Source organism: Diabrotica virgifera, chromosome 1 (assembly GCF_917563875.1).
Source record: "Diabrotica virgifera virgifera chromosome 1, PGI_DIABVI_V3a".
Lineage (NCBI taxonomy): Eukaryota > Metazoa > Arthropoda > Insecta > Coleoptera > Chrysomelidae > Diabrotica > Diabrotica virgifera.
The window spans coordinates 214,280,587-214,296,330 of NC_065443.1; the positions used below are offsets into that span (position 1 = coordinate 214,280,587).

Genomic DNA, 15,744 nt, shown 5'->3' on the forward strand with positions numbered 1-15,744 from the left:
GCGAAGCAAACAATCGACTTATTAACTTTCAAAAATCAGCATTTTGAAGCTTTTTCAATGTTGTGAAAAATCAAATTTTGTAATTTTATGTCAACTATTTATCTTTTCAATGGGATGAAAAAAATTGAAAAAATTCACTAAACGGTATTTTTGGCCTTAAGGTAAAACCCACACAACCAGATACAAATATCACTAAATATTTAATACATGTTATTTGCACTAAATTGTTAATAAATAAAAAACGGCCTCAAACTCTAGGCAGAAAACAGGTAGGTTTTCTTCCTATAGGTCTATAATAACCAAAAAAAGTTATCAGATACCTGCATTATTCAGTGTCCCGAACATGGTCTATTTTCTGCTTATTTTCTTGGAGTATTACTGCGCGTACACAGAATACGATTTTATTTTATAAAACTAGGTCCTACTATCTGTCCACAATTTCCTCTCGGTGATTCATATTCTTTTATATCTGGTATTTCTCAATTTATAACATTCGAGTATAAAACAATAGTATGTGCGTGATCCAATTAATGAAGGTAATATATGAATGTTTATAATTATTTAAAAATAATACTTAAATACACTGTGTTCCAACTAGGGGTCGCCAACTTCTTGAAAATTTCAAGATCTTGTCTTGATCTTGTTTTGATTTCAAAACAAAATCAAGACAAGAAGCAATCTTAGATTTCAAGGCAAGACAAGAAATTTTATGTCAATACCAAGATTTCTTGTCAAGAAAACAAGAAATCTTGAAATATCTTGACTAATAATAAAATCTAGATTTTATTTTCAATAACAAATTTAGGACCTTTTTAAATTGATAAGCCATGAATTAAGGCAGATAATCCTTCTGATGGAGTCAACACCTAGCCGATTTCTTGGCTTTGTTATTCTTAATGTTGCTCTTGAAAATATCCTTTCGGCAGGTACAGATGTTGCTGGCGTTCTGAGAAAATCCTTGGCCATTTTCTATAATGACGGGTAGATATTTTCGTGTCTTCTCCGCCAATCAAGTATATTCGCAGAATCTTCTGACCTAGGCTCATTTAAGTATTTTTCAATTTCATACTTCCAAGATTGTAAGTCATTAATATCAGCTTTCTTAAATAGGAAATAAGAACTATATAATTCAAAAAAGAACTATACAGTGTATCCAATTAGTTTTGTTATAGTGTTTCTGTATTTTATCTCTCGCAGCTTGAATGCAGTAAATTAATTGCTCACCGGTAGCGTCTCTATTAATTATATTATTAAGTTTATGAGCCCATATTTCCAGTTTGTCTAAAAGTAAAATAACTCCAATTACCACCAATGGGAGTGTGCAATATTTTTCCCTTCGAGAATTGAAGAAAGTGTTTTAAAGCTTCTCAGATACTGACAAAATTTACTGAGCAGAACCATTCTTTATCCAATATTTTGCAATTATTTAGATATTCGTTGTTGTCGCAAAATATAGTTAAAGCATTTTTTACACTTAAACCCCATGTTAGCATTTCGAAAGTTGAAGGTTATCTTGTAGGCACATCTAATTCTGGCATAGTCATCTTACAATTTATGCCTTCGCAAGCACTGTTAAGTTTAAGTTGCATTTGCACTGAGTTTTTGTTTTTTTTTGGCAAGGTATTTAATTTTACTAACAGGAGAGTTGAAATCTAAGTATCACATATCATTTTCTACTTCGATCTCATCCTCCAAATAATCAAAATCTTTTTTGATGTCTAAACTGTTTCGATATGGCTCAACAATTTTTATGAAATCCTGGACAGCTAAGTTTAGAATATGCCCGAAAAATACAAAATGCTTATTTTAAGCAGCTTATTTTAAGCATGCAACTACACAATCAATTTTTGTTCGTCAGGAAACAAATGCAGATCGGGGATTCTCAGTGGCAGTGGAGGCCGTGTTTGCGCGAAACGCAATAAAATGGTAGCCAAGGAATCACCGGACCGAGTAATCAAGAAATTTCAAGATCTTGAAATTTCTTGAGCGAAGATGTCAAGACAAGATTTTTTAAATTTCTTGATTTTTTCTCAAGACAACACAAGAAGTTGTTGTCTTGTCGACCCCTAGTTGCAACGAAAATTTGACCCTCCTAGAAACTCAGAAAGCAAGAGTTTCTTCAAAATTTAAAAAAACAAATTATGTCAATTTATACTGGGAGCCGGACGAATTTTCATGCAAAATTCATGCCCTCGAATGTAACCCCCTACTGCCCTGCATCAACCCCCAGTTTTTTTTTAATCAAAAGTGTGGTCAAGTGGCTTATCATTTGAAAGGTAATTTTTTTTCTCTACACCGCACTCTACACACAGGGTGAGTCACCTCTAACGGGACGGAAAATTACAGCGAAATGGTTAAAGATTTGAAAACAATTTTAAATTAGTAGTTTGTAAGTTGATAACAGCTACATTTTAAAATTACTTTGAAATATACAGGGTGTCCCAATAAATGGCGGCGTATCAAAGTTATATTTTTTCTTATGGCACACCCTGTATTTTATTGCATTTTTAATTGCCCGCAAAAAAGAAGGTATAGTTTCATAAGGCTTCCCTATACCTATGTACAGAGTGTTCTGAGTTATGTTGACTTTTCTTAAAATGTAAAGTTTTAAAAGAAGGCTTATGCTCAAGTTATTTAAGAAATTATAAAAAAAATACTTTTACATCTAAATAGTTGGATATTGGTGGAATGAATTGCATGATTGATTATTACACATTTATTTGCAGGGTGTTCCAAATTTACAGTTTCATTATTGATTATTCAATGTGTCGCATGATGCTTATTTTAAATGCAACACCGTGTATATTAATAAACCATTATACTAAACGAAGTCACCTCTATCGAATAGTATATGGATGTCCTATACCTAGGTCTAATAGTTTTTGCGCAATTTACAATTATTTAAATTCTTAATCTGTAAATTGATTTTAAAACAAAAGATGTATCTCATTGTATGACATCGTCATTTTATGACATTAAGGTCTGGTAATTATCAAAAATATAAATATCTTCTTCTTCTTCTTCTTCTTCTTCTTTTTATATAGACATCACTCTGTCTGTTTTTCAATGTGCCTTCAGTAAGTTGTCATTCCATCTTTTTCGTGGTCTTCCCACTAATCGTCTTCCTGTTGGGGAACCGTCTCTCGCCGTCCTTACTACTCTATTTGTTGTCATTCGGCTTATGTGGTCGTTCCATTCTACTCTTCTGCTTTTCACCCAGTTATTAATGTTGTCCACCTTGCGTTTGTCCTAATGTTGTCCTAACGGATATAAATATCCGTGTATGATATTCAAATTTTCCTAAAAATAAATAATCACGTTATCTACGAAAGACTAGACATGGTGCTTTGCATTGGAGGGTGTTTGCAAAATTTTATCTTACCTTCTAAAGTTTACGCTCAAAAGTATTTTGATTGAAGACACCCAAAAAAGGACGTTTTTGAGAGATTTCAATAGATTCCGTGCTACTGGTAATGTTGCATTGTTAAAGTTAAATAAAAATAAAACAATTATTTGTGATGACGTCAAGGAACTTGATGTCCTGTTTCTGTTACGGAAAACCCAAATACTAGTAAAGAAAAAATTTCGATTGAATTGTAAATCAGTCAAACGACTGTTAGAATACTTAAGAAAAACCACTATTATGCGTATAAAGCTCAACTACACCAGTATTAGACCGAACAGGATTATGATAAATATTAAACTTATCGTTTATGGACTTGGAGAAAATCCTGATTTTTTTAAATGTATTGTATACAGACCAATCTACCTACTTTTCATAATAATAGTCTAGTAAATAGACATAATTTTCATTTCATTATGATACAGTAAACAAACATTTATTTCGTACAGTTTAAAAATCGGGAGTAACTATAAATATTATTTTTAAAATCAATTTACCGTTTAAGAAAATTGTAAATTACGCAAAAACTATGACCCCTAGTTATAGAACATCCTTATACCATTCGAAAGAGGAACCTGTGTCTAGTATAATAATTTATCAATTTACATGGTGTTTTATTTAAAATAAGCATCATATGAAACACTAAATAATCCAATAATGAAACTGTAAATTTGGAACACCCTGTAAATAAATGTGTAATAATTAATCATGGAATACATTAATTATAAAATAATTACCAGACCGTACTGTCACAAAATGACAATGTCATACAATGCCACTAACTAACTACATATTTTTTTTTAAATCGATTTACAAATTAAAAATTTTAATAATTGTAAATTACGAAACAACTATGAGACCTAGGTATAGGACATCCATATACCATTCGAAAGAGATAAATTTGTTTAGTATAATTATTTATTAATATACATGGTGTTCCATTTAAAATAAGAATCATATGACACATTGAATAATCCAATAATGAAGCTGTAAATTTTGAAGACCCTGTAAATAAATGTGTAATAATTAATCATGAAATACATTCAACCAATATCCAAATATTTAAATGTAAAAGTAATTTTTTATAATTTGTTAAATAACTTGAGAATAAGCCTTCTTTTAAAACTTTACATTTTAAGAAACGTCAACATAACTCAGAACACTCTGTACATAGGTATAGGGAAGCCTTATGAAACTATACCTTATTTTTTGCGGACAATTAAAAAATGCGATAAAATATAAGGTGTTCCATAAGAAAAAATATAACTTTGATACGCCGCCATTTATTGGGACACCCTGTATATTTCAAAATAATTTTTAAAATGTAGATTTTATCAAATTACAAACTACTAATTTAAAATTGTTTTCAAATCTTTTAGCATTTGGCTGTAATCTTCCGTACCGTTAGTGGTGACTCACCCTGTATATTTATATTTTTTAATTTAAGGCTATGGATACATAATTAGCAAATATTTTACGTGTATCCCTACTTTTTCTGTCTTTACACGGCAAATTACGTGTAGTAAAATTCACACTGGTATGGATATGTAAACATTACTAGAATGTCATTCTACTTGAAAATGTCATCATTAATTTAAAGAGATGGGTTTTGAATGTTCTTGGATAACTGTTATTTTTATAATTGCAAATTATTAATTCAGTTAATAAATGTGATAATTTTTTCACTAAGTATGTATTCAGTGATTGTAATAATTTATTTGTACAACAAAGACTAATACTCAATCGAGAAAAGACGAAAAGTGTTAAAGTGATTTTTTAATAATATATTGTTATGGAACGCTCACAATTTTGAACATCTTTAACAACAAAATACTTGGATCACAGAATATATTATCCTGATGTATTCTCTGCTTGGATCTTCCACAAATAATACACAATAAATAACTTTATATTAAGTTCACGTCTTAAAACAATTATTTATCAAATACATTATATATCAATAATATTTAATCAATAACTCAACATATTCCCGATGCAATGTCAAATATTTAAAATTGTCACTGATTGTCAGTGTCTGATTGACAATATATGCTGACAATATTATATTCGGCTGAGTGCGTTGTAAGACAAAAATAGATTTGGAAAATATTACCACGGCATTGTGTTTATTTTTTTCGAATCCTGAAAAAACCAATAAATATTTTTGAAAAATTTAAACGCAGAATGAAAGACTAAATTATTACCGAGGGCCGAAAGTCCCTTAGAATAAATAAAAAGTTTATTTTGAATGATATATTTGAAATTAAATATCACACTAAATTTTCTTAGTTTTTCACTTCTGTAACTTATTAAAATAAACATTATAGAAGTTCTCAGGGACTTTCGGCCCTCGCTAATAACGTGATCTTTCATTCTGCGTTTACATCATTTTTCAAAAATACTTATTAGTTTTCTCAGGATTCGAAAAAAATGAATCCCCATTTGAATAGCATTGCAGCCGAAAATACGTACCGATCCTCTTAAGTAATAACTTTGAAGATAATTTTTGATTTAACTAATTTATTGGTTGAATATACAATCTATAACATTGAGGTACTTGCAAATATACGAGAAGAGCCGTCTTTGAAAATAGACTGTATTATTGTATGGAGGTCATAGGAGGTTTCTTCGAACAATAAATTGGTTAATTTGATGAAACTTTAAGTTTTTTGTTATTCTTCTTCTTAGAGTGCCTGTCCGTTCCGAACGTTGGCGATCATTCTGGCTATGATGACTTTGTTAGTTGCTATACGGAATAGCTGTGTTGAGGTCTTTCTATACCATGCTCTCAGGTTAGCAAGCCAGGATATTCTTCTTCGTCCTGGGGTCCTTTTTCCTTCAATTTTACCTTGTAAAATTTACTGGAGTAGCTCGTATCTGCCTTGATTTCTCATTATATATATATATATATATATATATATATATATGTTACACTTGAAGTTTCCGCGGGAGCTATATGTGCTTTCTGTTGTTTTCCGGGTTTGACTCCGCGTTGAATAATTTTGGTTTTGAGAAAAACCATTAAGTTGAACCGCGTTTAAACCTTGAAGTAAACTTCAAGCAGCAGCGAGAAGCGGAACTACCTGACTTGACAATGGCAAGTGAGATCTTGCCGAAACGTCGTCAAAATAATGGTTTTTCTCAAAACCAAAATTATTCAACGCGGAGTCAAACCCGGAAAACAACAGAAATCATATATATATATATATATATATATATATATATATATATATATATATATATATATATATATTCTATGACACTATAAAACAGTGTTGAAATTATCGGGAATTGCGGTCTGTGGCTTAGATTGAAACTACATTTAATTCTGTTGAATTCGATATTTCGATGAGTATTTATTAATTTTTCATCTTCATCAGGAACAAACTACAAAATTAACTAACAGTTAGGTACAAACATAATATTACAATGATATAACTTACGAATTGTTGTAGGTATATATATATATATATATATATATATATATATATATATATATATATATATATATATAGATATATATATATATATATATATATATATATATATATATATATATAATATAGATGAAATAGAGAATGTGGAAAAATCCCCTTACGAACAATTCACACATCCACCATTTCGGGGATTTTTCGTAAGGGGATTTTTCCACATTCTCTATTTCATCTATTTGATTTCGTACGAGTGGTCGTTAAACCAATAACCTTGGATCTTTGGTTCACTGAGTGTGTTTCAAAGATCTACATCTTATGTTTTTAAATATATATATATATATATATATATATATATATATATATATATATATATATATATATATATATGTTGACTTATTTAAAAACCAATTTTAAGTTTCTGTGGGTTGGAGTCAATAAAAAAGGGCTTTTAGAAAACTATTTTATATCTCTCAAGCTTTCGAATGTTAATTACATTCTTTTTCAAGAGCTAAAATACAGAGTTGCTAATAAAGTGGAAACAAAAATGATGTAAAAAATATAACGCACCAGATAAATTTAGGTTGGTTATTAAACTGCTAACTTAAGTAACATCAAATATAAATTATTATCAAAATGTATATTTCCCAGACTGTAAGGAAAATTTATGAATTTTTATTTAATTTTGAATTTAAAACTATCGATAAAACAAATTTTTTTATAAAATTCACTCCCCTACATACCATCATTAACGCCTAAATTAATAAAAATTTTAAAGGTTATTGACAGTATAAAAATAGCAACAAAAAACATCAAAACCATTACATCTCTGTATTCTAAGACCAAATATCCTATAGATATGTTAGAAAAAATTAATGTAGTATACAGCATTAATTGTACTCAGTGTGAGGCTGTATATATTGGTGAAACTGGAAGGAATTTGTCTAATCGTATTATTTCGCATAAAAGCGATTGTAGAATAAAAAAACCTTCTTGTGCTTTGGCAGAGCATGTAATTGACAAAAACCATATAATGGATTTCGATAATACTAAAATTTTGTGCAGTGAAGGTAATAAATTCAAAAGGACCTTTTTGGAAATGGTATCTATTAGTAAAAGTGATAATAGTTTAAATAAAAGATCAGAAATTCAAAATTTAAGTAAAATTTATAACTACATCATCTCTTTATAATTCAAATATTTCACCATAAAACCATAAGACACATTGATTCCAAAATTTTTTTTTTATTCTATTTTTTATATCCTTTTTTAAAAAAAATTTGCACTTCTGTAAACTATAATATAAAACAAAATATTTTTCTACTTATTTAAATCTTCTTTTTGTTTCTTTTTAATAAATTATCACTTTGGTAATATACTTAAATATATCCCACTTTCATTTACTTGTCTATGTAGGATGACTTTTTATTTGACATTGACTTTGAATTTTATAAAAAAAATTATTTTATCGATAGTTTTAAATTCAAAATTAAATAAAAATTCATAAATTTTCCTTACAGTCTGGGAAATATACATTTTGATAATAATTTATATTTGATGTTACTTAAGTTAGCAGTTTAATAACCAACCTAAATTTATCTGGTGCGTTATATTTTTTACATCATTTTTGTTTCCACTTTATTAGCAACTCTGTATTTTAGCTCTTGAAAAAGAATGTAATTAACATTCGAAAGCTTGAGAGATATAAAATAGTTTTCTAAAAGCCCTTTTTTATTGACTCCAACCCACAGAAACTTAAAATTGGTTTATATATATATATATATATATATATATATATATATATATATATATATATATATATATATATATATATATCCTTTAAATAACAGCTGACTTTTTAGATGAAAATGGGGTTGAAGTTTATTGGGTATCCAGCTATCTAAAATATAAAACAGTATCTCGATGTCATCTAAATATCATCTAAATACCATCAACCTCAATTAGGTAAGATAAAAATTGTAAAAAACCATACTATAAAATTGTACCATTTTTAAATATTGTAGCTTTCGTCTGATGATGCTGATGAAAATCAGCGAAATATAACGTTTTGTTAAACAGAGTACCACTTGGTTTTATTCAGCTGGATACCCAATAAACTTCAACCCCATTTATATATATATATATATATATATATATATATATATATATATATATATATATATATATATATATATATATATATATATATATATATAAATAAACAACTAGTTTATTTACTTACAACTTAGTTTAAGGTACCCCTTATCAATATATATATATATATATATATATAAATTAAGGATCACTCGAAGAGTGGTGGGTTTTTCGGTCAATAGGTGGAGAAATAAGACAAAGAGGTGGCTACTTCATCTATTTATTCGAAGACGTTTCGTTCTCTAATCAAAGAGCATCATCGGTTCATCTAAAAAGAATAATATGAAAAACCAAACATCCAAAGAGAAGTTAATACAACAGTGTTACCTCAAAAAGACATGTAGCAGTCAAAGGTATAAAATTGTAAAAAAAGCTTGAAACAATGAACCATTGAATCGTTAGGTTGTAGAAACAATCAATAAAAAGTACAGTTTACAGTTTAACAAAGACTTTGAACAGCAAAAGCAGCATGTGGTTATCATACATGTGATTAAAAAAAAATATGTAAAAAACTTGTATTCGCCGAGAAACTAAGTAAGATCACAAGATCAACCTTCCAACAAAAGCATATTAATTTAGTTTGATTTTGACTTTAGGTAACATTATTAAAATGATTATAAAAGTTAATAGTAGTAAAATTTATAAAAAGGTATTAAAAGTTACCACAAAAGCTTCTACACTATTCAAATCCACTCGGCAAAATGGGCATTTCTAAAGACAACGAACCATCCCGTAAAAGACAGTGACCTTGAAGTCAAAACTGACACAACTATATATATATATATATATATATATATATATATATATATATATATATATATATATATATATATATATATATATATATATATATATATAAAACACTTTTGAGTTTCGGTGGGTTGGAGTCAATAAAAAGGGGCTGTTAGAATACTATTTTTTATTACTCGAGCTTTCGAATGTGTTTACATTCATTTTCAAGAGCTAAAAAGTAACTGATAAAGTGGAAACAAAGATCATGTAAAAATATAACTCACCAGATAAATCTAGATTGGTTATTAAAACTTGCTAACATTAATACATATAAATAAGAGGAAAACTATTAATATCCATAAAATGAATTCTTCCCAGACTGCATAATATAAATTAATGGCCAAAAGATTTAAATTTTTGAAATGAATTTTGAATTTGAATGATCGGTAAATTGGAAAAAAATTTTAATACAAAAAGTCAATGTCAGTGAAAAAATCAGCCTACATCGACAAGTAGCTAAAAATAATTTATTTAAATATATTATAACGTGATGATTTGTTAAAAAAAAAGAAAGAAGAAATAAATAAGTAGAGAAAAAAATATTTTAGTAGTTTACAGAAGTACAAAAGAAATGTAATAAGGATGTGAAAAAAGTGAAATATTTATGGTGCTCTGAATATTATTTAAAATTATAAGGAAATGATGTAATTATAAATTTTGCTTAAATTTTGAATTTCTGATCTTTTATTTAAACTATGATCACTTCTACTAATAGATACCATTTCCAAAAAAGTCCTTTTGAATTTATTACCTTCATTGCACAAAATTTTTATGTTGTCAAAATCCATGATATGATCTTTGTCAATCACATGCTCTGCCAAAGCACAAGACGGTTTTTTGATTCGGCAATCACTTTTGTGGGAAATTACGCGACTAGATAAATTCCTGCCAGTCTCACCAATATATACAGCCTCACACTGAGTGCAACTAATGCCGTATACTACATTAGTTTTCTCTAATTTTTCTATAGGATACTTTGTCTTAGAATACAGAGATGTAATGGTTTTGATGTTTTTTGTTGTTATTTTTATATTGTCAATAACCTTTAAAATTTTTATTAACTTAGGTGTTAATGATGGTATGGTGAGACTGGCAGGAATTTATCTAGTCGCGTAATTTCCCACAAAAGTGATTGCCGAATCAAAAAACCGTCTTGTGATTTGGCAGAGCATGTGATTGACAAAGATAATATCATGGATTTTGACAACATAAAAATTTTGTGCAATGAAGGTAATAAATTCAAAAGGACTTTTTTGGAAATGGTATCTATTAGTAGAAGTGATCATAGTTTAAATAAAAGATCAGAAATTCAAAATTTAAGCAAAATTTATAATTACATCATTTCCTTATAATTTTAAATAATATTCAGAGCACCATAAATATTTCACTTTTTTCACATCCTTATTACATTTCTTTTGTACTTCTGTAAACTACTAAAATATTTTTTTCTCTACTTATTTATTTCTTCTTTCTTTTTTTTTAACAAATCATCACGTTATAATATATTTAAATAAATTATTTTTAGCTACTTGTCGATGTAGGCTGATTTTTTCACTGACATTGACTTTTTGTATTAAAATTTTTTTCCAATTTACCGATCATTCAAATTCAAAATTCATTTCAAAAATTTAAATCTTTTGGCCATTAATTTATATTATGCAGTCTGGGAAGAATTCATTTTATGGATATTAATAGTTTTCCTCTTATTTATATGTATTAATGTTAGCAAGTTTTAATAACCAATCTAGATTTATCTGGTGAGTTATATTTTTACATGATCTTTGTTTCCACTTTATCAGTTACTTTTTAGCTCTTGAAAATGAATGTAAACACATTCGAAAGCTCGAGTAATAAAAAATAGTATTCTAACAGCCCCTTTTTATTGACTCCAACCCACCGAAACTCAAAAGTGTTTTTTATAAACAAGTCAACAAAGTACTTCTTTTTTCTTTACATTTATATATATATATATATATATATATATATATATATATATATATATATATATATATAGGGTGTCCAGAAACTCTACCGACAAACGAAGACAGGAGATTCTTCAGATAATTTTAAGATAATTTAACCCAATTCACTTAGTCCGAAAATGCTTCCTGAGGGAGCTAGAGCTCTTTGAAGATGATGGCGTCTTGTAATTAGTTTTTCTTAAATACCTCCAGAACACTTCTATTTAGAAAAACAAAAATTGGTACGCGTATTTATCTTCAAGATATAAATCTAAAATATCCATTGCAAATTCCTAGTACTGATCATAGGCGTCCGTTTTGGGTAGGGCAACGGTTATTTTATCTCATAACTTTTTTATCTTTAACTTTTATGAATTTATGACACTGGATTATAAAATTGTGAAGTATTCTAGTACTAAAAGGTACTCTTGTTTTAAATCGGTAGGACACACCGTTTTCTAGAAAAATAGATTTGAAAATTTTTCGCTTTTTGAATTAAAAAAGAAAAATTAAAAAAAAACTGTTTAGAAAGACGAAAACTGGTACATTTATTTATATTCCAGAGATAAATCGATTTCATTAATTGCGAATTTCTAGTACTGGTCATAGGCGTCCGTTTTGAGTAGGTCAACAGTTATTTTATAGCATAATTTTTTGTCTTGAATTTTTGAGTATTTTTGACACTAGATTATTAAATTATGAGGTATTCGACTACTAAAAGTTACTCTTACTTTATGCTGGTAAAATACTTCGTTTTTTGTTGAAAAGTTCTTTCAATTTTTTTTTCAAATTCCAAAAACGAAAAACTTTCAAATCGATTTTTCTAGAAAACGGTGTGTTCTACCGACTTAAAGTAAGAGTACCTTCGAGTACTACAATACCTCACAATTTAATAATCCGGTGTCAAAAATGCATAAAAGTTAAGCACAAAAAAGTTATGCGATAAAATACCCGTTGCTCTACCCAAAACGGACGCCTATGACCGGTACCGTAAGATGGGGCTACTTTAATCCCCGGGGGCTACTTTAATCATAACTTCCCGCCTAAAATGTATTTCATTTCAATCGAAACTGATCGAATATTTCTCTGTAATTTTTATACGTGGCAACAGTGGAATGTTATTGTTAACCATTGTGAGTCGTGTTTCACGTGTTCTCTGGCAAATATACATACATGTAAGTATTATTGTAAGAAACAATAATTTGTGCATATTTTAGCACCAAAATTACTTCTATGGTAAGCTATAGGCATGTTATTTAGGTAACAAAATCATTTCGTTATGTTAATATAGGTACTTTCATGATGTAGGTTTAACCTCAAATTTTAACGTACTGTATTTTACCATGTTCTTATTTTTAATATTGTGTCGCGGGGTAACTTTGATCGGAGAGGTGGGGCTTCTTTAATCAGTGATCAAAGTAACCCCAGCGTATAAAATAGTCTACTAGTGTACATTTTCTTTTTCAGAAATATGGTGCGTACGTACACAAAACGTCTTGGCAGTAGGCCTTACAAAAATTACGATGAAGAAACGGTAGAACGAGCACTTAATGACATCGTTACTGGAAGTCTTACCTTAAGAGGAGCTTCAGCAACGTATAAAATTCCGTTTGGAACACTTCGTAACAAATTCAAAGGGGCACATATTAAAAATCCAGGAGCTCAGCCGGTTTTCATTCATGTTGAAGAAAAAGCTATTTTGGCAGCAGCGGGTAAGTGTGCAGATTGGGGTTTTCCGCAAACTTTACTCGATATAAGAATGATGGCCAAATGTTATTTGGAACGTCAAGGAAGGGTGGTCAATAAGTTTGTCAATAACATGCTGGGAAAAGATTGGGCCCTAGTCTATTAATACGACACAAAAATTCATTTGGCCAACGTTTATCCACAAACATTAAACAAGTACGAAGTAAAATTTCCAGAGAAACGATTGAGGCTTATTTTGCAAACTTATCAGATACTTTAAAAGATGTACCACCTGAAAACATATTTAATTATGATGAGTCCAATGTATCTGACGACCCAGGAAAGAAATGGGGAATATACAGACGAGGGGTAAAATACCCCGAAAAAATATGTAATCATTCCAAGACGGCAACTAGTATAATGATTTGTGGTTCTGCTAGTGGAATACTGTTACCTCCTTACATTATCTATAAAAGTACCCATCTTTACGACACGTGGAAAGAAAATGGTCCTGTTGGAGCACCTTGTTGCGATCAACCATGTTGTTCGAGAGGCAGTAGATACAATAGAACATTTAGCGGTTGGATAGATACAGTCACTTTTCGCGACTGGTTTATGACTTCCTTTTTACCGCATGCCAAAAGATTACAAGGCAGAAAAGTACTCTTAGGAGATAACCTTTCTTCACACCTAGATGGGGATGTAATAAAAACATGCAATGAGAACAACATCAGTTTCGTTTGCTTAGTGCCAAATTCGACTCATCTGTGCCAACCCCTAGATGTCGGATTTTTTAGACCCATGAAGAGCGCATGGCGTGCTACACTAACAACTTGGAAACTACAAAATTTACGTCTAACTACTGTGCCTAAAGATCGTTTTCCTATCCTTTTAAGACAGTGTTTAGATCAGATGGATAAATCAAAGTTTCAACCATCCAAACACAGGTCAAGTGAGCCACGTCCAGGTGATAAAGAAGAATCTGCGGTACGGCGAAATTTAATAAACAGTTTTGCTGCTACAGGTATATATCCCCTTAATAAATGTGAAGTATTAAATAAATTACCTTCAAATGAAAACGACGGTGAAATTGTGCAAAATGTAGAAAGTGTTCTAACGAATTTTCTAAAAGAAAAAAGGTTTGGCAATAACGACAACAATACGTCCAAACCGCTAAGAAAGAAACGATTAAATGTTGATCCGGGTAAGAGCATAGCCACAATTGAGAGCAGTGATAGTGAAAATTCTAGCATTCACGACGCACAAGAGTCCGATCATGACAAACTAGAATCTGAAACTGATGAATTAATTTCTGATGAGAAAGAGACTGGTAGTACAAAACATCATGGAAAGAACGAAAGTTCAAATATATCAAATGATATTGGTGAATGTTCTGGTATGGGACCAATAAAAAACTCTCCTTTTATAAAACCTAGTGTTGATAATCTCGAAAAAGATTGTTTCGTTGTGGTGCAGTTTATTTATGACAAACAGTTAAAAACTGAGAAAATTAAAAAATTTGTAGCTCAAATATTGGAAGCAGATAAAGCAAAACAGTCATATCTTATAAATTGTATGAGGCCATATGGTGAAAAAAATACTACTTTTATTTTTCCACATGTTAATGATATTTGTGAAGTACCCTTACATAATGTCATTTTAAAATTGAGTCAGCCTATAATACACAGAGGTCGACATACTTTTGCAAATTCTGTCTTTGATTAGTTTTCTGTGTAAAAATTTTCGTGTTTAATTAAAGCCTTGAAGAAATGTTAAATTTTTGTATATATTTAATACCTAGCCTTGAATTTTCACCTATTTTTGTTTATAATTATCAGCAAACATAACAACACTTTTTCTAATATTTTGTTTTTGAATTTTAGGGGTTACAATATAAATATCAGGTAAATTGTATGTGTGATCAAAGTAATCCCACTTGAAGTGTAACTTTTTTTGAGAATATTTTTATATAGTGTAATAGCTAAGTAAAAACCGATTTAAATATATTTTTTTCAAAAAGCAAATCATAACTTTATGATTGCTAGGTGCGATGAAAGATTAATTTTGATCAAAGTAACCCCATCTTACGGTACTAGAAATTTGCAATGAATGGAATCGATTCATCTCTGAAAAGTAAATAAGCATACCAATTTTCGTTTTTCTAAATAGAAGCGTTCTGGAGATATTTAAGAAAAACTAATTACATGACGCCATCTTCAAAGAGCTCTAGCTCCCTTAAGAAGCATTTTCGGACTAGGTGAATTGGGTTAAATTGTCTTAAAATTATCTGAGGAATCTCCTCTCTTCGTTTGTCGGT

General features: G+C 29.4%; 1 protein-coding gene across 1 annotated transcript in view; it reads left to right on the forward strand.

Moving 5' to 3' along the window:
* Positions 1-433: 433 nt before the first annotated feature.
* LOC114337945 (uncharacterized) overlaps positions 434-15,744 on the forward strand; it is a 60,457-nt gene continuing 45,146 nt past the window's right edge. The window contains exon 1 of the mRNA XM_028288522.1: positions 434-536. The gene's annotated coding sequence lies outside the window, so the exon portion shown is untranslated. The remainder of the gene's footprint in view (positions 537-15,744) is intronic.